Source organism: Camelus bactrianus, chromosome 26, assembly GCF_048773025.1.
Source record: "Camelus bactrianus isolate YW-2024 breed Bactrian camel chromosome 26, ASM4877302v1, whole genome shotgun sequence".
In the NCBI taxonomy this organism is placed as follows: Eukaryota; Metazoa; Chordata; class Mammalia; order Artiodactyla; family Camelidae; genus Camelus; species Camelus bactrianus.
In genome coordinates, this window is record NC_133564.1 from 35,961,273 (window position 1) to 35,987,766 (window position 26,494).

The 26,494-nt window shown below is 40.0% G+C and overlaps 1 protein-coding gene across 3 annotated transcripts in view; it reads right to left on the reverse strand.

Annotated features, from left to right (window-relative positions):
- Nucleotides 1-3,647: 3,647 nt before the first annotated feature.
- LOC141575166 (uncharacterized) overlaps nucleotides 3,648-26,494 on the reverse strand; it is a 135,599-nt gene continuing 112,752 nt past the window's right edge. For all 3 annotated transcript variants that reach the window (XR_012502547.1, XM_074353827.1, XM_074353822.1), the window contains one exon: nucleotides 3,648-5,583. The gene's annotated coding sequence lies outside the window, so the exon portion shown is untranslated. The remainder of the gene's footprint in view (nucleotides 5,584-26,494) is intronic.

Genomic DNA, 26,494 nt, shown 5'->3' on the forward strand with positions numbered 1-26,494 from the left:
TTCTCATTGCTTTGGTGATGCAGGGACACTTGTCCTTACTGGATGGAGTATGATAGTAGTTTTTTGCATTCTCTCCCTAAATCTGGAGTCCTGTGTTATGTTTCCTGTTAACTTAAAAAATAGGAATATTGTTATTTACCTAAATATCTAACCTCACAACAGTGGTGCATATGAAATTTGTCCAAATAGGAATTCCAATATTAAATGAGACAGTAATTTCACAACCCACTTTTCCAAAAATTTGGATTGATGGTTCAATTATACCAGGGACATTAGCTGTTTTAATTGAATCAATCATTGCTTTCTTCAATAAAATTTTCCATTCTATCTGCTCTTTTGGTTTATTGTTCTTCAGTGTTTCATTTGCTTTCTTTCCCAAAAATATATGATTTTGGCATTTGTCATTGAAAACCCTTACTGGTTTTGCTACCTCACGCTGGAGAGGAAGGCTTGTGACTGTTTTATAGTCACTGGTTTCATGGTTGTATGAGTGCTTAATGCCACGTTGCAGGGGTGTGGAGACCTAATGAATTGTGTACATAAAAGGCTTAGTCTACACTGAGTGCAGGGTTAGTGTTCGCAGCCCATGTCATCAGTATCATAATTAATCCATTACAATCATCCTCTATTAATCAGTGTTTTCCTTCTAACGTCTCCAGGAGAGGAAATGTAGTAGTCTAAATGCAAAACTTTGCCAAACTTTCAGTCAATTCAAAACCTTTAAAGCTTTCTGTCAATAGGAATGTGTGCCTGCTATCCCTAATTCTGCTCCTCCTGACCCAGGACACGGTCTCCACTGCTGATGATCCATGAGGTACTGGATTCTTGATCCCATGGCTCTGTGTGTTCTGAGACATCTGGGGACTTCAGCACTGTTTTAGGGGCTTTGGGTCCCACCTCTTCATAGCATTGCTGAGTTGAGATCTGTGGGTTCATCCTCATTCTTGAGTGTTCGGTGCATTTTTCCTAGAACCAACACACGCCACCGTGGCAGCACTGCTTTGACCACGTGCTGGGACAGCGTATGCTTGTCAGTTCTTGAGTTTAAATTTTTTGTTCTAATTTCTAAAATGGGGTATATTGACAGATACACCCCATGTAAACAGAAGCTCTGTGGGGTTTTCAGCAGCTTCTAAGAGCATAAATATTCCTGAAGCAGTAATCTTCCTCCCAACAAGTGAGAAGCAAGCCGGTAAGCCCTGGGTGCCTGTCGCGGCCAAGCTCTGCAGCCCAGGCTGCTCACCGAGGAGCAAGGAGAAAATCTTAAAACCTACTTCCATGCCGTCTTTCACAGAATCTCAGAAATGAACGTTTTAATATCTAAAGAGGGGTGATTTTGCTAAATAAATTTTTTATTTTTTTCCTTTTTCAGTTTTATCGGGTAGAATTATTACAGTTCAACTTCACATACACATATTGCATGTAAATACATGCATAGAGCATACTGCATTTTTTAGTTTACATATATATACTAATTATTCTTTCTAAGAACAGATTAGAGCTTTAGATTTTTAAAATTACAGTTACCAGAGGAATAAGGACATCTACAAAAGAATAAACAGAATATGGTAATCCTATCACAAAGGACAGTCAGATGTACTTACACATATTCAAGAAATCAAAATAATATTTAGTTCATTTGTGGTCTTATTATTATTGCTATTAATTTTAGATTCCCCATAAATGAAGTCATATGGCATTTTTCTTTCTCTTTCCACTACACTTCACTTAGAATGACAGTCTTCAGGTCCATCCATGTTGCTGCAAATGGCATCTTTTATGTCTGAGTAGTATTCCATTGTACATATGTATCACCTCGTCTTTATCCAGTCATGTGCTGATGGACATTTGTGTTGTTTCCATGTTCCTTGTTCTATGTCCCTTCTGGCAACAATTACTGATTTTAAATATTTTCCACATTAAAATCCTTCCTGAAAGAGATGTGGTAACTGGAATCAAAAACAGTTACAGCACAGGGTTGTGTGTGATGGGCCCTGGGGGCTTGGTAGGAAGGTTGGCAGAAAGGATTTCAGATTCTGATCAAATGATTCCTCCTCTTGTAGCCCTGATGACCGCCTCTCTCACGGCCGGTCCTACTAGTCTGATCAGTCCCTTCTGTGATTCCTACTGTATTGTGCACAAATTTTGTCCAATTGGTGTCATCCAGCAGGGACCTTAAGTGAGGCACGCAAGCTCCTGTGTTGGTTTCTTCCATCAGCCCTTAACTTCCTTGGGAGCCAGGACTGTCTCATTGCCCCAAGGATCCCTAATGCCTAGTGAGATGCCTGATAAAGCTGGTACTTAACGAGCACATAAGTCAAATGGAAAAACCTGATCAAAGAAAAGGCCCTCATTTCTCAGACATGTCTACTTGAGTACATAGGGTAAAATGACATGTCTTCTTGGATTTGCTGTCAAAAACTTCAACAAAGGACAAATAAAAGAACAAAGGTCTGAATAAAGGAAATATGGAAAAGTTTGTGAATTCCTTAATCTGGGTGATGGGCTGATTGTACTATACTTACTGATATATACTTAAGTTAGTTTATAATTTTACTGTCATTAGCTGAATAGCAAGTATTAATACGTATTAATTGAAAACCTGAGAACTGAATAAACTTACCCCACACAAAATCCTTAATATCCTAGTAGTTTGTCTTTCAGAAATCTTTTCCCACAAAGACAGGAAAAAAGGGAAAGGCAGATCCGTGGAGTATTTCCACGTTGTCAAAAGACCAAAGGCCGATAAAAAAGAAGAGATTGTAAAAAAGATAAAGAGGCTGAAATCAATGTCTGGTAAACCTAGCTAACAATCCTAAATGGCCCAACTTAACTAACCTCAGCACTGCTGCATCAAGAATGGGGCAAATAGCACCTAGTGGATTTTTTTTTTAATAAATAAATAATGATCCAGTTCCTACCACAGGCAATTATGATAAGACTGAGTATAAGTTCTAACACCAACTAGTGTACAAATCATAATTTCTACTTGATTCAAACTGCTTCTTCTATAAAATTTGAATCTTTTTATTCTTAAGACAGATTTGTGGCCTATGACCAAGTGATAAAATTTTCAACTGGCTTGTATTAAAAAAGTTCACCATAGTGAGAGTTTATTACATCAAGTATTCCTTTTTGGGAAACCCATGTGCCTTGTCACTCTCTTTCATAAGATTTCCTGTGGAAAATTCAATCCTTCATTCAGGAAAAGGCTGAGCAATATACCTCATGGAAAACCTTCATAAACTGCAACACAAGAAAATGAAAATGAAAGTGAGCAGCCCGTAAAGCCGGCAGACACACAGCGCACGGCTGTGTTCCCGCCTCGAAATTCCGTAACCAGCAGGGAAAATGTGCATTTCAAGAAATAGACATAAACACTTTTCAGGACCTGAGCACACAATTTCCCTTTCAGGGTTTAGTGGGCTTCCATTTAATTCTATGAGAAATGTTTAAAACAACAGAACAACAGCTGAGATAGGGTTTAAAGTAACTTTTATGTCTTAGTGAAAATAATGCCAACTGATAGTTATCATTTTTACTTTATTTGATCTCACTCTCTTACTTTACCTCCCCAACTTCCTCCACAAAATGATTGTGAACATCCCCTCCTGTGTCAGAAGGCTAAGTAGAAAGTACCAATCAAATGGAGGTGTGCTTTGTTGTTTTATTTTTCAAAACAAACAAGTTTCATTCATGTGATTTAATAATTTACATTAGAAACAAAGTCTACTCAATAAATGGTAGCCAACACATGTCATCATAGCTGCTCATCAGGTTTGGCCCCACGTTACACACTTTTACATGGACATGTGCCATGTGCTGTCATGAGAAACGGTGAGTGGGGACAGGGCCTCTGCTCTCACAGGGCACACTTCCTGGTGGGGGAGGTGGTGTTCAATCATTGCCCTTTTTTTGTTAATCTACTTACAAATTATGGGAAATGCTATTTAAAAAGAACAAAATGAGTCAATGAAAGTGAAAAATACAAGGACAGTATTTAGGCTGAGGGAAGACAGGGAACCTCTTTGAAGAGCTGACACTCCACTGAGACCCAAAGGACAACTCCGGTGCTGCAGGTGAAGGGCAGGGACACATTGATAAGGGGCTGATATCCAGAATATACCAAAATCTCTTTAAACTCAACAAGAAGGATGAACAACCTGATTAAAAAGTGAGCAAAATGCCTGAACACACACCTCATCAAAGAAGAAATCTAGATGCCAAAGAAGTCTATGGAAAGATGCTCCACAGCATCTGTCATCAAGGGGATGCAGACTGGAACAGCGAGGTACCACTGCACACCTGTCAGAACTGCCAAAACGCAGAACACTGACATCACCGAATGCTGGTGAGGATGTGGAGCATCAGGAATACTCATGCATTGTTGGTGGGAATGTAAAATGGCCCAGATACTTTGGAAGACGGTCTGGCAATTTTTTACAAAACTAAACGTACTCCTAACATATGATCCGGCAACTGTGCTCCTTGGTGTTTATTCGACGAAATGGAAACTTATGTCCACACACAAAACTGCATACAGATGTTAATAGCACCTTTATTCACAATCACCAGAACTAAGAAGCAACTAAGCTGTTCTTCAGTAGGTGAATGGATAAATTGTGGTCCAGCCAGAAAATGGACTATTATTTGTTGTTAAAATGAAATGAGTTATCAAGGCATGGAAAGACATGGAGGAACCTTAAATGCATATTACTAAGTGAAAGAAGACAATCTGGGAAGGTTCCGCAACTGTCTGATTCCCACTGTATGGTGTTCTGGGAAAGGGAAAACCACAGAGACTAAAGGATCAGTGGCTGTCAGAGGCTAGAGGGGAAGGAGCAATGAATGAGGTGCAGCACAGAGCATTTTAAGGTCACTAAGACAGACTACTCTGTATGATGCTGTGACGGTGGATATATGTCATTGCACATCTGTCCAAACCCACAGAGTGCACACCACCAAGTGTAAATCCTAGTGTGAAGTCTGGGCTCTGGGTGATGATGACGTGTCAGTGCAGGTTCACCCACTGTCACAAATGCACGCTCTGGTGCAGGCGTCAATAGTGAGGAGGCTGTGGGGACAAAGTGCAGTTCATACACCGAATCCAGCCCCAGCCACCACTGTTAATAACGCTCTGTGGGTGTGTGGAATGTCCGGCTGCTCTGGAGTCTGAACAGCAGAGCTGAGCAGCTGCACCAGAGATCAGGAGGTTTACAGACCCTGAAATACTTACTCCCAAGCCCTTGACAGAAAAAGTCTGCTGAGCCCTGTTCTAAACGAATCAGGATTCACCCTGATGAGACAGGACAGCAGGGCCCAAACCAGGCATGGTTAATGGGACTGAAGCAATGTTTTAGTTCCAACACCTTTGCTGAAGTCCTGAGAAAACAGTGACAGACTGTAGCCAGGAAGCGTCTGCAGAAGGAGCCGGTAGCAGGTCTTCCCGCCAGGCTCTGGGATGCAGGGGGCCGCGAGCTGCACGGGGGCCACCCGCTTGAAGAAGGCGGACTTTCGGTGGAAGCCGATCAAATCATAGAGCACGGAGAGGATGCTGCACTGCTGAATTCTCTCCTAGGAATGCTGAAGCACAGGGAGAAAAGCAACAAGCATCTGAATGAAACATGTAATTGAAAAAAGACCCGTAAAATACTTTCCCTTAAAACAGAGACCCAATGACACAGGAAGGAAGAGGAAGGCTGACTTCATGCACTGATGGGACCGGATGCAGAAATGCAGGGAAGCAGCGCTTTGCAGACGCTCCAGACACCCTCTGGGCCCCACCTTTCCGAGTTCCGCCTCTCCTTTTATTAGAAAGGTCCGTATTCCCTGAAACAGAGGAATCTGCTACCTAAACATGGGACACAGAGAAGGGAAAGAGGAAAAGGAAGGGAAAGTAAAGGAACAACAGTTCATCTAGACCCTAGGGTTTGGGCGGGACTTTCACCAAACACACAACCTCTCAAAGCACAGAGCACACAGTGAGAGGCTGACAGAGTGTCTGCGACTTCTGCTCCTTAAACACCAGCTACCTGCCAGCACACGCTGTGCCCATTACTGAATCATTACAATCATTTCAGAAACTATTACTACCCCGGCTCACAGGCAAGGAAATCTGAAACTCGGGGAGGAATTATTATCATCCTGGACAAATTCCCACAGCCCAGAAGTGTCAGAGCCTCCGGCAGACCCTGGACTAAAATGCTCCTCATCAAAACGGGCCCTGAGCCTCAGGCTGAGGCCACGTTAGTTCTGCACGGGCCCAGAGCACGAGTCTATGGGACAGGGAGTGGTCCCACTCGAAGTGCCAGGCCAAGGCCCTCAGGAACCTATATAATGAAACCAAATCCCCAAACACATTTCCAACGCACTGCCCTGTCCGGGAGGACTGCTCGGCACATCTGGCTTATCACCTGTGCACAGGCTGTGCAAGGGGCCCAGACAGTGATGTGACGTCCCAGTGGAAGTGGCTCGGAGACCGCTTCATCACAGGACAGACTCTCCCGGCTTCCAACGTTTACTCTCCATTCCATTTCCAACTGGAAAGTAAGTTTAGACTTGTTTTCCTCTCCAGAAACAAAGAGAGTGGTAAAATCAGCGGGAAACTCAAGACTGCGGAAGAGTCTCCTGGCCATTTGGAAGGATAGGCTGGGGAGGGAACAGAGACAGGGATCAGAAAGACCCGTGTTCCAGTCCAAAGTCTGCACATCACTCGCTTTGACAATTTCCTTATTAATACAGGTGATAAAATCTAATTATGATTGTTGGGAAAACTAAATGAAATAACGTATGCCACTAGCATAGGTGTAAAACCCTCCATGAGTGTTCCAGAAATGGACGTGACCATGGTTAGATACTGTCTGCCAAGTCTTGTGTGCTAAGCTCACATCAGCCAGCCAGAGATGTGCCAGAGAATGCCTCAACAACCAGCAGCCTTCTCCAACTTGGAAACTCACAGTGTCCGAAGAACAGGCAGTGGTGGATGCTTTGGGAAACTCTGGAGGTAGCACTACAGTGATGACTTAAAAAGCTGGGGAGAATTTAGGGGACCATACAGTTCAAATACAGAAAACTCATTCCATGTCTACAAATATTCATCTAGAGCCATGATGATTCAGAGAGGAAATACATATTCAAACATACATCATTTTCCCACATAAGTGCATCAAAACAATTTGGAAAGAATGTAACTTTCTTCTCTAGATCACACAGTGGGGATTACAAGGTTTGTACTGAAAGCCCTACGTGTAAATCATCTGCAAACGTAACTGGGTCCATTATCAGTCATCATCATTCGAAGGGAAGGATGAAAAGAACAAAGCCAAGCTAATACGCTCCGTTATTTTGTTGGGTTACGATGTCACAGAGGAGACGGACAGGTCATCAAGGAACCACTCTGCCGTGATCACGGAGCCAGGGAGCGGGATGGGCGGCAATATGTAAGGCGCAGCCGTAGCTGTGCCCGCGCTTCTAGGCAGGTACCCAGTCACTTCAACAAGGTGCCAAAAGTGTATGCCCACGTCCTCATCATCTGTCATGCATTAAAGAGAAATGGAAACCTATAAATGGCCAAAAACCTCGGTGGGTACACGGTCCAAAGAGCAAAGTCACAGTTTGACAACTGGCCATCCCGGTTCCCTGGGATTCATTCTTGGAGAACCTTAAAAACCACTCTTTTGTCCTCAAGAAGTGCTGCCTACTTGTCCTATCTTTGGCTCAGGGATACAGCACGTTCACGTGGACTTGAATGTCTGCACAGATTTGACTGTCTTTCTCCAGGTTCACTTGTCCATTCTGAAGAGGCCTGAGTTAAGTCCAAATTCCATAAAATCAATTCCCTCCAGTGACAACTCAACGAGTCTGCAATTACAAACCAACTGAACAGGACTGTCCTCAGCTAAAAATGTCACCCACCCTTCACTGTTTTCTTAATCTCCTCTCCTGGCTAATTGCAACAGACTAACACCACCCTCCACCAAGTTCCCCGACTATGTCAAATAGAAAGTAAGGTCCATAAAAGAGGAGACAACTCCATAGTCACCTCTGAATTCCTAGCATATATTAATGTCAATAAATAGAACTATGATTATGGCTTCTTTCCTTTAAAACCTTTCTGGTTATTTAAATGAGACCATGGAAGGGAGGTGTTTGGGTCCAGTATCTTGATCCAGAAGACTCTGGAGGCCTTTTTCGGAATGGCTGCCCACTGATTCATTCAAAACACAACTTCTCTTTCCGGGAGGAGCTGTGATTTTCTGCCAGGAGTTTGTTGTCACTCTCATGCCAGAACAGATTTAAACTAAATACTTACATTGGATATGTTATTTTTCCCCTGTTCCAAAAAATTGACTTTCATTACTTCCTTGCCTTGAGGAATGCTTTTTTACTTTTCTTTCTAATTCCCCCTTTTATAAAGCAGGATTCTCAGGATGTGCTTGGGCTTACATAAGAACAGCCATCCAACTCCCAGTGTGAGAGGCCTAGGGCTCACCTCCAGCCCTCCTGTCAAGGCAACTGAAACTCAGTTCACGAGCCAACTGGCCCCCCAGGGCTTCTAAGGCTCGCATATCTCCCAGAATCCCTGCTTTCTGGTTTGACTTGGCTTCTGAAGATTTCCCCTCACTTTCTTGACAATCAGCTGTGCAGCTTGAAAGATGAGGAAGGAAGGTCTTATTTCTTAATCAGCATTTTAAGGAACTTATGTAATGAAGGTTTTCAAGAGTTTCTAGAACCCTCCATTGCCGAGACAGAAAACACACTAGATATTTTCTAAATCTAGCCATCATGTGCATTTTTTCTTTGCTTTTGTTTTCTTAACTGCTAACAGACATTTTTTAATTAAAAAATAAAATAAGGCCCCAAATAGGATAGAACATTGAAGAGGAAACAAAATTAAAGGGCAAAGACAGAAAAATGATAAGTACTCTACAAAGTTAATAGAAAACATACACTATGGATCAGATCAGCAGTTCTCAGTAACAGCTAATTGAAACCTGACCATGAGGTAAAATGTCTCTCCTGTCAGGAGACGGCCAACAGAAAACAGAATTAAATCAACAAACTAAAATTCTAAGTCTGGCGAGGTAGAGAAATCTACCAGCTAAATGTGTTTTCTTCTGGAAAAGAGGGAGACTCACAAGATATTTCTGTGGAGCCTGAGCCCAGGTGAGGACGGTGAAGTGAGCTCTGTAAGTGCCCAATTAGCAAAGTGAGTGATGAATAAAGAGACGTGAGCTTTGATGACAGAGATGATACCACTATTCACTTGTCCTGTAAGTATGTCTTCAAGTTCAATGATCAATACCTCGGCATCCTCAGGGATTGAGATTATAGGAAAATGCACAGCCCGGGCCTAGACCTTCTCTGTGATTGTGGCACTGCACTTAGATGTTTCAAGGGCACCTCCAACTCCACCTGCAAATAGCTGACTTCACGGTGCTCCTCCCATAGCCGTCGTGCCCAGGGCCCCTTGTCAGTGGGCAAGGTCTCTCTGCCTCTCCCAGCTCAGACCCATCACTCACAGATGTGACTGGACCCCTCCTTCAGGGCCCAATTTCCTCAGTCAACGAGTCCCACCACCCACACCTCACCTACCAGGTTCTCACTGGCACTCCCTCAGCACTGACTCTGTACTGGGGACCACACTGCACATTGTGCACACGTTATCTCACTGGATCTCCACAGAAGTCCTGGGAAGTCGGTATATCACTGCTTCAATTAATAAGATAAATTGTTTCACTTCCTTGAGTGTGTCATCCAAAGTGACACAGGTACTGAGCCACAAACCTGGGACTGAAAATCACTTGAAAATTGAACACTGCTACACCTCACAGCCACCCTACTCTGACTTATCACATCACCTCCTGTGGAGCCTTCTAAATGTTTCTAAGCATTCTACAAGACAAAAGTGATCTACGAAAGCACCCCACTCCCCTACTTAAAATCTGTCAATGACGGTCCACTGCCCTTAGGAGAAAGCTCCACCGGGCCTGAGCACAGCCCAATGGCCCGGCATCCGTGTTCCCTGCGCGGCCTCGCCGCCTCACCCACCCCGCAGCCCTACACGTGCCATGTCCAGGACAGGGATGCTGACTCCGTACAACCCGGGGCTCGTCTCACTCAAACAATGATCACCCTCTTCAGTGCTGACTCTCAGTAAAATGTTTTCTCTGGATGAATCAATATCTTTTTCCTTACAACTTCCCATCATTTATAATGAGCTCCCCCCAAAAGAGAGAAGACCTAATTCTCAGTCTCCTTATCTGTAAAGTGAGAATAACAAGGAAATATGTGAGGTTTTAAAAGAAATAATATTCATGTGAGGCTGAGGGACAATTCCCAACATACAGTAAGCACTCAATATGTGCTTATTTAATATTAATAAAATAGATTCCATTCCAGCAACCTTAAATCAATGCTTTATGGCTTTGTCCAAAAGACTACCGACAAACTATTGGACGAAACCCTTTGAGCAGATCAGCCCAAGCATACTGGGATAGGTAAGCCTTGACTCCATTTACAGCTGCAGCCAACCAGCACTACGGGGTGGGGGCAGGTTGCTCAAACTCTTACATGTTGTTTGAGCATTTAGTTGTCGTTATTGAATAAAGACAGGTATTATATAGTCAAAGCTCCTGAAACATAAATCTTCAAAGATTGATGCAAATTAGGTTTCAAGTACAACACTCTCACTAGAAATTATTTGAAAATTATAGTCTTAGCTCCTCCACACAACAAAAGGGCATGTTCTTAATGTATCTGACTATATACACTGAAAGGATTGTTTAAAAGACATTAAGATGAAGCCACACTGAATAAGCTCTCAGTATAATCTGCACAAAGCCCCACCCAAAGGTCTCACTTCTCACTTCCACATAGGTGTTCAGGTAGCTTAACCTGGGTCTTGGTTTCTTATGACACGGGGGTGGGAAGAATTGTGGATAGATTTATGTAGCAAATATAAATCTAGGGTATTTGCTGTGTAGGAATCCTAGAAATAAATAAATTGATATATAGTCCCACCCTTAGGAAGCTCAGCCTTTCCAATTAGAACAGCATTAAAAATAAAATGAGAGATACATTTAACAAAATTTTACAAGACTTGCACATTGAACATTTTGAAGTATCACCAAAAAAAATTAAAAGATCTACATATATGGAAGGCATCCCATGTTCATGGAATGGTAGACAATATTGTAAAAAATGTTAAGACTCCCCAAAGTGATCTACAATTTTAATGGAATCCCTATCAAAATTCCAGCTGACTTCTTTGCAAAAATTGAAAAACTGATGCCAAAATTCATATGGAAGTGCAAGGGACCCAGGTCAGCCAAAACAATCTTGAAAAAGAAGAGCACAGTTGGAGGACTCACTCAAAGGTTACTACAAATCTATAGTACTCAAGTCATTATGGTACTGGCATAAGTTTGGATGCATAAATCTATGAAACACAATAAAAAATCCAGGGGGGAAACTTACATTTACAGTCATTTTTCCAGAAATGTGCCAACAACACTCCATTGAAAGAATAGTCTATTCAACAAATGGTGCAGAGACACCTGGGTATCTTCAGGGAAAAGAATGAATCTGGAATCTGGACCCCCATATTTTATATAACAAATAAAATATTAATTCAAAATGGATCACAGACAGAAACGTAATAACTAAATGTATAAACTTTCTAAAAGAAGACATAGTTTAAATCTTTGTGGTCTTAGGATAGGCTATGGCTTCCTAGATACAATACCAAGAACACATATGAAAAAAAAAAAGATAAAATGAACTTCATCAAAATTAAAACCATTTGTTACAAGGACATCATCAAGAAAGTGAAATGAAAGGGGAAGGGGGTAGCTCAAGTGATAGAGTGCGTGCTTAGCAAGAAAAATAAAATGAAGAAATCTAATTACCTCCCCTAGAAAGAAATTGTTTTAATGTTTAAAAAAAGTAAAGTGAAACGACAATCTGCAGATTAGGAGAAAAATTTTGCAAAGCATATATCTAATAAGAGACTAGTATCCAGGATATAAAACAAATGCTTACAACTGACCAATACAAAGAAAATCGACCCAATTTTTAAATATGCCAAGTATTTAAATAGATACACAATTGGCCAATAAGCATATGAAAAGATGCTCAGCATCACTAGCAAAATCAACATCAAAATGAGATCTGATTTTACACTCACTAGGATGGTTATAATCAAAACATGGACAATAACAAGTGTCGGTCAGGAGGCAGAGAAATGGGAACCCTCAATACGCAGCCGTTGGAAAGGGGTAATGGTGCAGCTTCTTTGGAGAAGTCTGGTGTTTCCTCAAAAGGTTAGAGTTATATGGCTCAGCAATTTCACTCCTACATGTAGAGTCATCCATTAGTATCCTTGGGGGGTTGGTTTCAGGAACCCCCCATCCTGGATTCCATAATCCAAGGATGTTCGAGTCCCTTTACAACCAGCCATCTGGATCCATGAAGTGGAAACTACAGCTATGGCGGGCCAACTGTACAGCAAACAGAATGAAAACATATTCTCACAAAAACTTGCACATCAATATTCATGGCAGTATCATTCAGAGTAGCCAAAGTTTACAAACAATATCCATCCATCAATGAACGGATAAACAAAATTACCAAGAATAGTCCCACAAACTTTTGTTCATTGAAACTTTGACAAAGGAGGTGAGAACATACAATGGAGTAAAGACAGCCTCTTCAGCAAGTGGTGTAGGGAAAACTGGACAGCTGCATATAAATCAATGAAGTTAGACTACTCCCTCACAGCATACACAAAAATAAATTCAAAATGGCTTAAAGCCTTAATCATGTAGACAAGACACTATAAACCTCTTAGAAGAAAACATAGGCAAAATATCTGACATACATCTCAACAATGTTTCCCTAGAGCAGTCTACTCAAGCAATAGAAATACAAGCAAAATAATACAAGTGGGATCTAATTAAACTTACAAGCTTTTGCACAGAAAAGGAAACAAAAAGCAAAACAAAAAGACAATCTATGGAATGGGAGAAAATAGTGGCAGTAAATGAAACTGGCAAGGGCTTAATTCCCAGAATATGTAAACAGCTTTTACACTTAATAAGAAACAAAAACAAACAATTCAATTCAAAAATGGGCAGAAGTCCTAAAGAAACTTTTCTCCAATGAAGACATACAAATGGCCAATAGGCACATGAAAAAAATGCTCAATATCATTATCAGAGAAATGCAAATCAAAACTGCAATCAAGTATCACCTCTCACCAGTCAGAATAGCCATCATTCAGAAGTTCACAGACAGTAAATGCTGGAGAGGCTGCGGAGAATTGGGAATCCTCCTACACTGTGGTGGGAATGCAGTTTGGTGGAGCCATTGTGGAAAACTGTGTAGAGGTTCCTCAAAAGACAAAAAATTGACCTTCCAATGACCCAGCAATCCCACTCCTGGACATATATCCAGAAGGAACCCTAATTCAAAAAGACACTTTCATCCCAATGTTCACAGCAGCACTATTTACAATAGCAAGACATGGAAACAACCTAAATGTCCACTGAAAGATGACTGGATGAAGAGACTCTAGTATATTTCTCCAATAGACTACTATTCAGCCATAAAATAATAATAAAGTAATGCCATTTGCAGCAACATGAATGGACCTGGAGAATGTCATTCTAAGAAAAGTAAGCCAGAAAGAGAAAGAAAAATATCACATGAGATCGCTCACATGTGGAATCTAAAAAAAAAAAAAAAAAAAAAAAAAATCAAAAAAACAAAGACACAAAAAGATAAACTTATCTACAGAACAGAAACAGACACAGAGACATAGAAACCAAACTATGGTTACCAGAGGGGAGAGGGTGTGGGAAGGAATAATTTGGGATTTCAAGATTTGCAGATACTGACTATGTATAGAATAAACCGCAAGTTTATACTGTATAGCACAGGAGAATATATTTAATATCTTATAGTAACTTATGTTTAAAAAGAATATGAAAATGAATACACGTATGTTCCTATTTAACTGAATTGTTGTGCTGTAGCCAAGAAACTGACACAACATTATAAACTGACTAGACTTCAATGAAAATATTTTTAAATAGACCAAAAACGAAAGAAAAGAAAAAGGATATTATGAAACCAAAAGAATAAAGTACTGACTCAGTCTACAATATGGATGAACCTTGAAAATTTATGCTAAAATAAGCCAGACACAAAAGGACAAAGAGTGCCCTTTAAGGTGAACTGTATCTAAGCATTCACTGTACTACTTCTGTAAATTTTCCGGAGGTTTGAAGTCTATCAATATCAAAATAAAATGTATTATTCATTAAAATCATAAAACGCTTCCTCACAGGAGGGCTTAATTTATTAAATGCAGAAATGCATGTAAAGCTCCTGGAAAAACAATTTGCACGTCCACACACAGACACTGCTGTCACTGCCGCTCAGAGGGTGGTGCCAGCGCTGATGAGGGCTGCCTCCACTCGCTGCCCTGCAGACAGGAGTGAGGGCCTGGGCTCTGACAGGCAGGGTGAGCGTGACGCTGAGTCAGACACAGCCATGCCCCAGACTCTGTGTTAACCAACTTTCTTATACAAACTGCAACATGTAATGTAAACACGCTACAGGGATGTATCTTACAACACAGGGAATACAGCCAATGTTTACAGTAACTATAAATGGAGCATCTATTGTACACCTGAAACATATCATATTTTAAATCAGCTATATCTTTGTAAAAAATTAAAAAATAATTTAAAAATTTTATCACTTTAATATTCAATTCGGTTTTTAAGTAACAACTAAACAGCTTAGAATGTATAAAAGCATTTAAGTGTGCTGTTTGTTTACATATTTATTTACTTTCAGCCTCCTGCTAAAAGAGAAATTAAACAATTTTTTTAAACACACCTTAACAACCATAACAACAAAAAGGCAAAACTGAGAGTGAAGAGAAATTGGAGATTCAATACTTAAATGAAATCAGGGGGAGGTAAAGTCATAAAAATGGATTCCCTGGAGTCAGGGCAAGTGTTAAAGGCTGACTAGAAATTCAGCTGTAAGATTCTTGGCAGCTAAAGCAAAAAGAAAAGATCATGGGAGGATGGTAGAGCGTGTGCTTAGCGTGCACGGGGTCCCGGGTTCAAGCCCCAGGGCCTCCACTAACAGATAAATATACCTAATTACCTACCCCCCAAAAGAGTCCCAAAGAAAAGAAAAAGAGAAATTTCTTTCCAAAAAAACCTGATATTAAATTTGGATTAAATACTTAAAAAAAAAAAAAAGAAATATAGAAAAGATGAGTGACACTGTGAAGGAAAAGCCCAGCTGGGCTAAAGAGCTAAGTCACAAATATAAGTGTGATAAGTGTCGGTTTACTGATCTAAGTATTGCTGGGCTAACTCGTAAATCTGAAGTTTAGTGTCAGTTTACTGGGCTAATAAGCTAACTCGTAAATCCAAGGTCAACAATTGTCAGTAAAGTGATCTGTTCCAAATTCATAAGCTTCAGTGTACGGATTCATTGCTTTTTGTTGTTTGAGCCTTATTGGCTAATAGACCCTTACTTGTAATTAACCCTATAGAACCTCATGTGCAGGTCTTGGAGGTGCTCAGAGCTTCGGAACAGAAGCCCCTCTGAGCCCGCCGGCGTAATAAATCTCAGTGCTTGTTTCTTGGCTGGCCTGTTCTTTCCGTAACAACACAAGCGATAATGCCCTTGAGATAAATCTGTGATGGCTGCTGGCAGGTCCCCATGTCTCACTTGGCAAAATCTGAAACATCCTTCTCACCACTCAGAGTCATCATAAGCCCACCCCACACCTCCCGCTGTTAAATGCAGGAGCACAGGCAGGGCCCGGCCTTTACTCTCTCTGTGTCATCACAGTGAGACAGGATGGAAGGGGGCAGAGCACAGCCATTCAAGGAAGGCCACAGCAATTAACATCAAAATGGTGAAGGATTCAACCCCCAGTAGGCCTTGAGGCTCAGGATGATGAGATTTAACTTCTAGCAGAGCTTGAGATTCATTATACACCCATTGTAATACTAACATGGTGAATAACATGCCCCAGGCACCATGGAAGTCCCAAGGCTAGCCACAAAAGGTCAAAGGGTGGGAAATGGCCAACTCCCTGGGAATCTCAGCCCCTTGCACTTAGGCTGGTCCTTCTACATATTAGCAAATGAAACCACCAAGCCCAAGAAAACGAGCAACACTGCGCCACCTTGCGGTCACCCCTCTCTCTCCCTCTTCGGAGAAAGCCCACACTCTGTGGAGTGTGTACCTACTTTTAATCTGAGCAACAAACCCTCGCACCTCGTGGCCTTTCTCTTGCCTTTCAATGTATCTCTCTGAGTAAATCTACCTTTACTCAACAGTGGCTTGCTCTTGAATACTTTACTTCAAGAAGCCAAGGAACAAAATCTGGTGGGACACATCCCAGGGGCTCAACCAAAGCCTGGGACACAGCCCTTCTCATGCCTCACGTTTTTTTTCTTGTATCAACAGGACTGGGTTGTGAAGGGAGCTCTGAGGCCCTAGCTAAGGGACAGAAGCCGCCCCCAGGGCTCGAATTGGCGGGCAGCCTCTTCCCCAGCAGGGGCCTTGGGGTCTGCCCGGTTCTCTGTGTTTCTCTGTTGTGCTGACTCCCCAGCCACAGAGCGTTCTCCCTAGGTCTGTCCCCACAAAACCCTTCTCTCCAAAATACAAGCACATCATGTCACAATCCTCTTGTTCAACCAGGAAATGTTCAACCCACTTTTTCCCTCCACAGTAAAGTACCTAACTGTCCTCCCTCCCATCCCAACACTTCTTTCTTTGTGAGAACTCTGCACTCCCCACACACCATTCTGAACGCAGGTGCCTTGCTGGCTGGGACCGAGATGTTTCAGTCTCACAGAGCCTGCATCCTTTCACTTTCCCCTTGTTACCTTAAAACAGCCTATCCTGAGTCACCCACAAATCTGATTCTGAACTTCATAAAGTGCTGAGTTTGCAGTCACTATGTGCATACCTCCCAGGTTTTGACTAAGTTTCCTTCACGAGATCTTCATTAAGGAGCTGCATCTAGAAGTTTAAAGGGGCTATTCTTACATCTGAGCGGAGGAGCCTGCAAAAAATTTAAATGGCTTTGAAGAGAGAGTTAACCAGGGACAGAGGTCGCAGGTCCTAGTCAACAGTGTCATGAGGCAAAATGTTCTTCAAAGGCTCAGAGTGGCTTCTGAACACCGAGTCGGCAGGGAGGAGGTGACACGCAGTGAGTGGGGTGAGTGACACAGGGTAGGCTCCCCCAGCTGGGGAAGAATTGGATTTTGTTCTAGTTTTCCAAACAATTTCTTACTACCTTTTTCTCCTATTGTCACATACCGTTTCCTACGAATTAAGAATATCAATGTCAGTCATTTGGGCCGCTTGGGAGAAGCAACACGATGCCATTCACAGGGCTGGGACATGACAGCCACACCAGTCTAGGTTGAAAGACCAGTGGGGGTATTTCCATGGTGATCACGGGCATGCAGCAAACTCCCCAGCTTCAATGACCTCATCTCAAAGGTGGGGCAGTAAAACTACCAAGAAAAGTGCGTGATGATTATGGAAGACATCTGTTTACTAGGTAAGTGCCCATGACACTGCAGCTTAATGGGGAATGAGTATGATTAACAAGGCCCTGTCTACCTGGCCACACGCTCCCTGCCTTCCTGCCTTGGTGCAGCAGCAGAGTTTGTTTAGCTGAGATGAACGCCCCCAGAGCAGCCACGAAGGGAAAGCTCTCAGCTCTGCATTGCGAGGCGTGTTCCATTCCTTCACAGTGCTGATCACAGTTTGCTGTCATCTGTTTTTATGTTTATCCCTTTTGTAACTTCCTCTCCTCCGGAGTTTTTGCTCAAGCAGCACAGGGCCAGGTGTGTCTTGCGGCCTGCCCGATATTCTGGGCTGGGAAACAGCCGACCCCACATCTGGCTCTGATGCTGAACGGAGAGGGCAGAAGGCCCTGGGGCCCATGCTGAACCGAGGCCCCTGCATCCAAAATTATGGTCTGAATTTGGGCAAATTACACAGTCTTCTTTACCCTGAGATTCCTCATCTGTCCATGAAAATAACTGCCCATGGCACACAGAGTTACCAAGATTAAAGGAAATTACCAAATTCACAACCTATTCAAGGGGCTACCAGTGCATCCTCAACAGACACATGCTGCCTTTACAGCTCTGACACACGCGAAGCGGGGCAGCCGCACACAGTGAACACTGCTAAGTGCCAGTGTGTTAAGTGCTTCATGTGTGCTACAATACTCTTTAGAACTTACAACAATCCCAGGTAGAAACGAATATTATCATGCCCATTTCACAGATTCACCAACAGGTTAGGAGAGGTTACATTCTAATCCAAGGCCCCATGGTGAGGAATTGGTGATTTAAACCTGAATCTGGGCCCAGGCCTGGGTTCCATCTCTCTCCCATTCACCTGACCACTTGCCTATGAAATCCACCTGTTCAATACACAAGTTTGCAGCCGGCCAGCTCTTAAATGCAATGTGTGCCACCATTTGTCAATGTTGGTTAATTACCATAAACTGTTCTCAGAAACCACTACAGAAAAGAAAGGTGGACTTAAGGAATTCTGCATTGTGTTCTCCTGTAATGTGCAGAAACCCTTCCCTACACCACCAAATCCAAATGTATGCTTCCTCCATGTCTATGTTTGCACACGGCTTATTAAAGAAGGTACCTGCAGTAATTCCATCTTGGTTGCTTTCCAAGGTTGCAGATTATCCATAATCAGTCCTTGAACGAAAATACTGCAATGTGAATGAAAATACTTCAACCATGTCAGTAAACAAAGAATGCTGAAACCAAGTCATTAGCGGCTGCTGTCACCCCCCAGCAAAGACAGGCCCCTGCAGCAACTCACAATGGTGCCCTCTGAGCAGACTCAGAATAAGAAAGGACAGGATACTGGTCCTAGATAGCTAGGTGCTTGTCTAAAGAATGAATTCAGTGAGTCCAAAATATTTGCTTCCTCCCATACATAGAAAAGCACTAAATTCTTGAACTTGAGATACCTGGCTTTCTTTAGATAACAAGCAATCTTTTATTGTTCCAACAACCTGGTCTCTGTTGTAAAGCTCCTATATATCCTAGCTCCTCCTCAACCTTTTGGGAGCAGTCCCTCAGAGAGATCTGAGAGGCTGTCATCCTGGCTCAAGTCCTCCCACCAAATAAAACATAACTCTTATCCTTTAGGCTGCACATGTATTTCAGTCAACAGTTTTGGACATCATGAAGGGACCCAGAGCAGACTTTCTCCACCTGAACTCTCCGAGTATCTGGAGCCTTGGTACCATAAGTGGCCCTTTGTGCCCATCTGCCTCCTCGAGGAGTCCAGATGAATTTGGGTGAGTCTCTCTTGTTTCTCGGAAATCACATATTGTTTGATGATCCTGAGTTTTATTTGGCGGAGTTTCCAGGTAACTGGCCCTCCAGTTGAAAGATACTGGGGTGAATTACCCACCCAGTGGAGACATACTGGGTGGGGCCTGGTTGAAATATAATGGGAAATACCCACCTTGCAGAGACGTCCGAAGTGAGGCTGGTGGAAACATACCAGGAAAATACTCACCCAGTGGAGACGTCCCGAGTGTGTCCAAGTTGAAGGACACTGGGTTCAGGGCTGAGTGGTTAGGTAAGAGGTTGTTCTAATGTTTTCCTCAATTTGGTTACCTCCATTGAATTTTTCAGGATAAAAGTAAAACTCTTATGAGTAACCTTTCAACTCCAAAAATGGGACCCTCCTCCTGGCTGGTAACAGCTTTCTCTGGTGACAGAGAATCTTGCAGGAGTGATAGAGGCAAAGACTTCATGCCATAGAGTTGTCCCTGAGGGAAATCTTACTAGCAAATTTATTCTGAGAACCCGAACTTACAATGTGGAATAGAACTTTCAAAAAAAAAATAAAAAACAGAAAAGAAAAGAAAAAATGACAGATTGCCAGCCTCCAACTATTACCCCAGCCAGGTTTATGTACATACAAAACTTACAGCATTAATTGGGAATTAGAAAAAAAAAAAAAAACAACTCACTATGAAAGTAACTAACCAGGCCTGATAAAAATATTTTTTGGAATTCTGAACTTATAAAAACAAAATCCCCGTTAGGGGGAACTTAGATTTCTCTTCCTGTGTCCTTGAAATTTAAATGTTTTATCTTTCTCTGGGTGTTTTAAATGTGTGTATGTATGTATATATAAGTTTACTTTTTTTTAAAGAAAACCTTGGACTCTGCCATACAAAAGGTTCAAGTATTGTGTACATATGGTGGCCACGCAAATAAATTGGGATTCTAAGCAATTCTTTGTACCAATTGTCAGATATTTTGCCATCTTAAACTTTGTTTCATCAGCCTGGACCACAAAGGCCTTTAGCTTTTGAAGAGTAAACCTTTGAATTTTATTTAGGCAACACCCCCACTCTCATGTGGAAAAGCCTCTTCATCTTATTCATTTAAAATCACTATATATATATATATATATAAATTGATGGCCATATGATGGATCCTTTAATTTGAAAAAACTTTTAAATTGGTGAAAGTTGAAAGAGATCTCATTATAAACAGCTATTTTATTGGTATCTATTAAAATCAATTTTAAAGGTAGAAAAATATATCTAATGGTTAAACTAAGAACTTAGTGAAAAAAATAAAACTGGTTTGAAAAGCTACATTTGTGTTTTTCCTTTCAGATAAATGGTTCTAGGGATGCTAATAAAATCTTAGAATAATTAATGTTAATTAGGTTGTATAACTGGAAAAAGGATTGTTAAAAGGTCGAAAAATAAAAGATAAGGGGCTTATCCCAAGTGGATAAATATTTTTATATGGTTATTTTGAATGAGATAAATAAAATGGACATTTTTGGATTTAGGTACAAGGTTTTGATACTACACTACATAAAGTAAAAAAAAGGGCCAAAGAGATCACCTACTGCCCCCCAACATTAAAGTTCAAACAAGTCCGTTTTATTTGCCGCAGTTTAAAATATATATATATATAGACTGAAATATTTGATCAATGATTGGGACAACAGACCAATTAATCAAAGTAAAAATTGAGAAGGGTCTAAGCTCTTTGGCTGAAACTTGGGCATCCTAGAGACTTTTCTATAAAATTAGATACAATGCACAAAAAAAAAAAAAAAAGGCTTCTGGCACTCCTTCTAGAAATAAGAATTATTGATTAAAACATAAATATAAAAATTAAAGGTATAAGATTTAATAAAATTGAGATAAAAGTTTGTAAAATTGGTATATTTAAATGGTCTTTATATAAAACTTTTGCTTAATTATGTTGTGGGATAGATCTGTTTCAATGGAAAAACGCGTCCCCTTCTTGGTGTTATAAGTCTGGGCACAAATCTGTCCCTCAGAAAATATTAATTGAACAAAGTAAAAGAAACCAACAGAGTTACATGAGCTGTCCAGTATAACGTAAAACTAAAAACTAATATTCAGTGGCTAATAAAAAAATATAATAAGAGGTTTACCCTGGGTTTAACTTATAACTCAAGAAAAAGAGACCTTACTAAATGCCTTATGCAAGCTTTGGAAAACATGATAAATTAAACCTTAAGGTTTTAAAACACGGAATTCTTTGTTTACAGCTCTTCTCACTGATAAAAAATGCCAATTGAGGAGGGAAAATTGGGTCTGGGTGACAGAGCTGTTCTCTGGGGAATTGGAAGATTGTGTCTTTGTCTTGCAGATCAGAAATGTAAATACAGCAAACAATGACCTAGGACTGAGCCTAATTAGCTCAACGAAATAAAATTTAAGGCCAAGAACTTTTTGGCATTTTAAAACTTAGAACTCAGAACTCTGACGTGTCCTTCAGACTTTGTCAAGAAATCTTAAATGTCTGTTTCATAAATAGCAAGCCTTAGTGATTTGAGCAAGCAAATTCACTTTACTCCAACTATTATTATACCTATCTTATAAGTAAGTTTTAAAGTGAAGCTATGAGATCTCTAGCTTTTGTCTGTTTATAAGACTGTGTACACATTATTGATGTGAGATATTTCTACAGCTAAAAAAATCAAAGTCAAAGAGATCTGCTTAATTGACGTAAAAAATAGGAGCTTGAAAATTAAGTATTTTTAAAATAAAAACTGAACAAATTGACTTTCAGCGTCACGTGAACTGGAAAATATTCAATATTAAGATAATATTTGATATTGTTTAGTTTAAGAATGTTCTAATTAATACAGACATCTTTAAAGTCATCAATATTAAGTATAATGCTTTTACTGTACCTAGGTTTAATGAAAGTCAAATAAGATCCTGTTATATCTGTTGCAGATATGTCAAGAAAAAAAAAACAGTAATGTGGTGTGGTAAAATTTTAAGTAAATTAAATGCAAATGAGATGAGAGCTTTGGGTAAATTTTTAAAATATATTTTTAAAATGTATGCTTAAGATAATCTCTAAATGTTTGGTAACTTTAAATTCTAGAGTTGTGCTAAATTAAGTCAAATGATAGGATTTTATTAAATAGCTATGCCATTTTCAGATAAAATAAGATTGAAATATGAATTACTTAACATGTAACTTCCTCTTACAGAGAAAATAAAGGTGTTTAGAAATACTAATAAATGGATGATGCCACCCTGAAATAGTCTCTATTATTAAGGGAATGATCTCAGTATCCTAGGAAAGTAAGATAAATGTGTAAAGGAAGATATAAGAATGGAATTATATTTTGTTAATGAAAAATAGTGGATTTCTCCTGAAGCTGGTTACTTCTGAATGGAAGAGAAAATAAGGGACACACTAATATGAGTATAGAAAGCTATGGAAGGCTTGTGGAAGTGGAACCCTGAGGAAAGAGTTTCATACGTGGTCAGAATTGGCTAAGTTTAGAATCAACTTGGGCAAAGTAAATGAATCTTAGAAGTAAGCAGGTACAAGACTAGATTTGGTTTTCTCGCTGTTAAGAGGAAAAAATTTTCTTAAAATGTTAATCCACCTTCAGTAACAGATTGTAAAACTTCTTATACCACTTAACTGATCTGTTCTGCCATTACCTTTGACGCATTTTCTTGTTAATGAATTAGTACTACGTTACAGTGATCTATATGTTTATCTGACCAAGTGTTCTGAAATCTTTAAACAAGCTCCCAAAATATAAATTTCTAATTAAAGTTGTTTTAATCTCCAGTTAAGTTTGGGATGCTACAGAGGGCCCCTGAAACATCCCAAAGAGAGATTTTAATCTAGTAAATTTCATTTGGCATGTTAAATAACATGGTATTGTCAAATGAATAATAAATCTTCTAAGGTTATATTGTATGAGAAAATGTTATTAATATAGATATTGTAGAAATTATATGTACTCCCTAAAATTCTGGTATATCTGAAATGTTACCAGTGATAATTCTGGGTATAGTGACCAGGTTTCTTTATCGATTATAGTGTAACGGTGTTTAACCATGATTTTAAATCTTTTGTCATTTATAGACAGTTAATGGTTGTCTTCTGATGGTTTTGCAAAATGCTTGCTCTTCAAGGAGATTTACTGATTTCTAATAAATTTCAAACTATAGCAGTGAAATAAACAGGGTAAGAAATTTTAAATTTCCAATGAAAACTGTGATTAAAACAATTAGTTACATGGGACTGAGTAAACTGGTGAATATGGTTATAATTTTTGATTTTGTTTAAAATACTACTGGCTTTTAACCTGTTTCCCAGACATAAAGAATCTCTTCTCTTTAAGCTAGCTATGATTCACAGCAATTTGATAAATTATACCTATGTAATCAGACTTGGAACAGTTATCTTTTCTCTCTATCTGATCCCTCAATAGACTAAAAACTCTTAGGTCCCCAGTGGCTCTATCAGACAAATGAGGAAGATCATCTCCTAACAGATATAGGAATCTCAAGGTATTTTAAGGATTTTAAAGAGAAAAGAATTTACCTAAATCTGTAAGGCAGAAATCCATGACAAGCCCTTGACGGGGCTTTCCTGGCCTTAGCAAACCTTATTAACATTCTACCCTGAGACTCCTAATTAAAAGTTCCAACACAGCCAATTTAAAAAAGCTTATATGATCAAATAATCAGACAACTTGTAAAGCAATTAATCTTGACATGGCTTTATTTGAGAAAAATGAGGGTAACTTTAGAGAGAAAAAAGATTATATTTTAGTGGATATTAAATTCTAGTTTTGTTGACGTCCGTATTTACTAACACACTTCCCAACCATTCCTTGCTGTTATGTCACATTGCTGTACAGTTTAACTGAATTATTAATAGGATACTCTAGCTTTGTTTCTGAAGCTCACTAATCTATCCTTGGGTAAAATTCCAATGCCCATGACCTGCAGCCAGGGGATTATACAAACTGGAACAGACATGACTTAAAGAACTGTCTCCAACCTGAATGGAAGGACCCTTTATCAGGTACTCTTAAATAGACCATACACACCAAACCTGAAGGAAACGGACTTTCGGGTTCATTTCCTATCAGAAATAGCCCCTGCAATGCACTGGCCTATAGAGCACTGCTCACCTTAAAACAATGCCCAAATGGAGAAAAAGCTACCAGGCCAGGATGACAAGAAGATGATATCTGAGGTAGACAGCTGACCCAAGACACCGTACCAGGCCTGCATAAAAATTACTGTGATAATTTCTCCTACCTTTGATTATGAACTACTCCAATTGTTAAGTTTATGGTAAATTACCTATGTCTAGTTCTTCTGTGTTACCTTGGTGGGTTTCCCTACTCCAAGGCTCTAACTAGATAGCCCTCAGAAACGTTATTCTAAAAAGAAATTATAGTTCTGTTTAGACCTCTGTTGATCTTACAAGGTGGGAGACGTCACCTGACCAATTAATACCTGCTCTGAGACTGACCATAAATATGAACTTTCTCATAAGATCACTCAAACTCAATCAGAAACACAAGCAAAAATTTAACCCCAAAATACAACTTCCCGATTATTAAATTCTTAATCATGACTTTATTAACGTTACTAGCTGTATTACTTATATCCTGTCTATTTTATAAAATTGTCTGTTACATTTCCCAAAGTGTAACTAGGCCTACAAAATTGATGATGGCTAAACATCTTGAAGAAATAGAAAAAATTTATAACCCTGAATAAAGTAATTGTAATAGTGTGATTCTAGGTATGGGAATGAGCAATGAAGGGAAAACACTTCCTGGATCATAACAAACAAGTAAGACAGGTGATCCAGAGAATTTTTAGTATCAACAGGGCATCCCCGCCCCTTTTTAGTATAAAAGTGGACTGATTTCTGACTTGGGGGAGACGGTTCTCCAGCATGTCATTCAGCCATCTTCTGGGTCTGCCAGCTTTTCAAATAAAGTCACTATTCCTTGCTCCAACACCTCAATCTCCCGATTTATTGGCCTGTCATACAGCAAGCAGTACGAGTTTCGACTTGGTAACAAGATGACTGCATTGGAGGTAGTATGTCTCCACTTTTTCCTCGTTTCCAATATGTAACATGCACATCATTTATGATCTAGTGCAAATAATTCATCAAAGACAACCACAAAAAGAAACTACACTCACCTAGCTATCAACACTGAAGTCACAACCTATCAATTTTATATGCTTATTAACAACACAACTAAAAAACCTAACATAGGGAATTGATTCCACAGAAATAAAATTATTTCTACTCCTTCAAAACCTTTTTTTCTTTTCTATTTTATTTTGTTTTGCATATTGAAAAGAAAATAAGACAAATCATTTTATTTCATGTATTTTGTTATAGCTACATAACATAAATACTACAAAGATATTTAAATTGCAATAAAAAATTGTTCATATATTGTACAAAGATATATACACAATCAATGTGGATAAGGAAAGGAATGGATATTTACTAAAAATCCACTGCACATCCAGTCTTTTACAAGCATATCCTGGAATATAAGCTCTATGATCCAGGGGTCCCCCACCTGCATTCTCACTGTTGAGTCCCTTAGTAATCTTCTACCAAGGCACCAGCACAGAACCATGCGATCAGTATTTTAGGTATAAATGAGGAAATTAGCTCATTCAGTTCTAAAACAAAAACCCTAAAGAAAATACTGAACTTATTTAAAGATAAAGATAATTGGACACAAACAAGTACAGTTTCTTCCCCAAGTTCACAAAGCTAATAACTGGTAAAGGCAAGATTTGAACTCATCTGTCTGATTCTAAAAATTAAGTTGGAAATCCCTTTCGAATGGGAAGGGTCCAGCAGCACAGCCTATCACCCTATCTTTGTTCAGATCTAGCCTTAGACAGCCTGAGACAGCACCCCATTCCTATGGAACTTGAGGGCAAATGATAACAATAAGGATTTTATATCCAGTAGTTTCTTAGGTATCATTTATATAAACTGTCAGCAGGACAGCAGAAAAACTCTGGGAAATATGAGTGGGTCCAGGGCTTTTTGCTGATTAGAAACTCAGTCTTCCA